Source organism: Poecilia latipinna, unplaced genomic scaffold, assembly GCF_001443285.1.
Source record: "Poecilia latipinna isolate Pla-1442-1.1 unplaced genomic scaffold, P_latipinna-1.0 Scaffold74, whole genome shotgun sequence".
Lineage (NCBI taxonomy): Eukaryota > Metazoa > Chordata > Actinopteri > Cyprinodontiformes > Poeciliidae > Poecilia > Poecilia latipinna.
The window spans coordinates 375,479-378,861 of NW_015112690.1; positions in this window are offsets into that span (position 1 = coordinate 375,479).

Below are 3,383 nucleotides of genomic sequence, written 5' to 3' on the forward strand. Positions count from 1 at the left end.
GTATGAAGCGGATCCAAAATGGAAGCTGGATCCACTTCATACATCATCATTCACATCATTTACCCCTGGGAAATGGATGATGAAGAGTTTTAATAAAGAAACTGCTGAGGTGATGAGGATGGAAGGTGAGGCAAGAGAATGAAAACAAATGGAAATAAATACTAATCTAGTAAAACTAATTCAAAGCAAAAACTGTGGGAATAAAAATGTCAAGATTTGAAAAAACAAACATTAAAACGGAGAACAAAAGCTAAGTCAAACCAACAATAACTTTATTAGGTTTTCCGTCTTGTAGAGCTTCATCAGCTGAAACTCTGGGCTGTGCTGCATGTTAAAGAAATCCCACAGTTTAAATTGTTACTCTGAAATGCTGGCCTCATGTCTGGATGTTGCTACAAGTGTCTGCAGTTATTCCCTATCCTTCCTGATAAATGTCTGTTTATTTATTTTAAATTGTGGATTAATTAGCAACAACACAGAACAAGAATCAAACATGGAGAACCAACATTTAGTTTTATACTGTTTAGTTTATTAGTTTTATAAATTGTGGAGGACTTAGACCAACATTTAGCTTTATACCTTTCTAATTCAGAACAAACTTAGAAAGTATTACCGACTTAGTAACCCAGAGCAACTGGAACCAACATTTGGATTTAAAATTAAACATGGAGAACCAACCAATATTTAGCTTTATACTTTTAATATGGGAGAAAGACCTAGAGAAACTCCTGTTACTTTACTTAGCAACTCAGAACAAGAATCAGAAATGGAGAACCAACATTTAATTTTATACTTCTCTAATCCAGAACAAACTTAAGATCCAGATTAACTCCTGTTGGTTTATAAATTATGGACTACTTATTAATATAAAACATGGGGATCCAGTACTTTTGGTTCCCCTTTTACTTCTTTGTCTTTCTTTTGGTTTGTTTGTATTTCCTTCTAATTCATGTGAAGCTCTTTGAACTGCCTTGTTGCTGAAAAATGTGCTATATAAATAAAATTACCTTTCATTACCTTTAGTCTTTATAAAGGTTGAGACTGTCATTTCGACAGTCCAAATCTGATTTTCTGAAGTGCTGAACAGCTTGAAGCGGGGCTTTGTTTGTGTAGTCTCTGTCACGTCTTTTCTCCATCAGAGCCCCACACCCCACTTCACCTGGCCGCCATCACCTGGAAAAGCCATCACCTGCCCATTTAGGGGAGCGGTGGCTGTGTGGACTCCAGCAGGGCGGCGGCCCCTCGCTGAACGCTGAGTGACTTTCAATATGCTCTCTCTTCACAGATGTTTGTGGAGCGACATCACCCTCCGTCTGTCCTCAGGCGTGTCCTTGAAGAGGATCGAGGATAATGGGTTGCAATGCTCTATTGGCAGAGAGCTGATTGAGGTATTTGCCCAACACAAAGAACAAAGATGGCGTCAGTCAGGAAGACTAAGACCTGAGTTTGGATGGTCAGACACACTTGGGGGACAAATCCAGCCTATAATTCTCCTTCTGAAAGAAGGATCTCTGCACCCAAACTAGTTCTGTGGTTCATTGTTTCTGCCCACTTTCTTCCTTCCTTTCTTGTTTGGACAAGTGCTATAAACAGACACAGAACACTAAAACATTTACAGCCTTGGCTAATTTGCTATGCACGATTTGGTGTCTTAGTCATATTTGAAAGTGCAGATGCTTTCTAATTGCACAGCCATTAAGTTTATAATGACATTCCTCAAAAGCGAAATCCCTGTTCTGTCAGAGGCTGGTAATAATTTAAAGAACGATGCCACAAAGACATCCACCCTTAGTTAGCATAGCATGTGGTGAGGCTGCTGGTTTCCTGTAAACTTGGAAAGTAAACACCATCCCAGCTGAAAAGAAAGCAGTTGTGGACATCTTGAGACAGTGGCTTGCATAATCTCAAATTGGATTCTTGATGATAATCCACTTTATTTACCACATTTCTTTGACTTTTTGACCAATTTTTAACAGCAGCGTTTAAAATCTGTAATTCTTCCTCATTTATGATTAGGTTCATTTGACAAAATCTATTTTTGAAGCGTTTAATTCTCCAGTTGTAGGTCAAGCCAGTCAAACAAAACCAGTAACTGACCAATTGACCGACATACCTCTAATTCTAAAGATTTTAGATGTTATAAATTGTTATAATGTAATAAAATGGCAATTACCAAAGAATCTCAAATTCTCCAAGAAAATACATACTTCTTTGGAGAAATGTCTGTATGTCTTTTTTCTTGTTTTCAAAAGAAATGTGAAAATATATCAATTATACTAGAAGGCTAACAATACACAGCTTTGGAAAAAAATTTAAGAGACCCTGCAAAGTTACCAGTTTGTCTGATTTTACTCTTTACAGGTTTATGTTTGAATAAAACGAACGTTGTTCTTTTATTCTATGAACTACCGACATGTCTCTGAAATTCCAAGCATAAATGTAGAATTTATTTGCAGAAAATAACAAAAAGATGCAGAGCTTTCAAACGTCAAACAATGCAAAGAAAACGAGTTTATATTCATTTAGAAACAACAATATTTACCAGGAGGTTTTCAGTGGGGTTCACTTCGTTCTTTCCAGATCTGTGCGCGCGTGAGAGAGAAAGTTTGAGTGTCAAAAGCAAATGAGGAGGATTAGCCATGCTTGCCAACAACTGATGTTATTTAGGACACGTTGCTGTGAAAAATCATCTCCGCTGCCTGGATATTTAGTTGTTGGCATGTCATGTTACAACAGTACGTAACAGGATGAATAAAGCAGTTAGATCGAACTGACTGCCATGTCTGGATCTGGCCTGAATGTGATCACAGTGAGGTAAAGGGTGTTGGTTGGTGCAGGACTGAGCTAACGCCGACCCAGAAATATGCCAAAGCCGACCGAGCCAAGACATGAAGTAATCATCTTCTGCAGATCCTTGACCTTTATTCTTTCACTTCCACATTTTTTTCCAGGCAACACCTGCGGCTGCTTAGTCAGAGAAGAGTTTTCTATTTCTCATCTTCCTCGATGTTGGTTTGGTACAATTTGACGAAATAAAAGATGCTCACGTTAGCTTCATCTGTCTCTCTGGAAAGATGTGAAGCAAACATTAATCTTACATAATCTCCTTCACATGAGCTTTTTTAAGTTATGTGCGTTCTCAATTAACTAATCGTCAGACTGGGAAACAAAAGTCTTGAGCAGACTCAGACCAACCACAGTTGCAGAACGGCTGTGTGTCGAGCAGAGCAGCGGATGTTGCAGATGTTTTGCATCATTTCACTCACTTTATGGTCACTTAGTGTAATTTTGCACTGATTACATCCTTGTGGTCATTTAAAGAGCCAATCTTTGGTTGGCGTCCTCATTTTTCTCATTTTTTAAGGTCAGGATACACCTCTTCT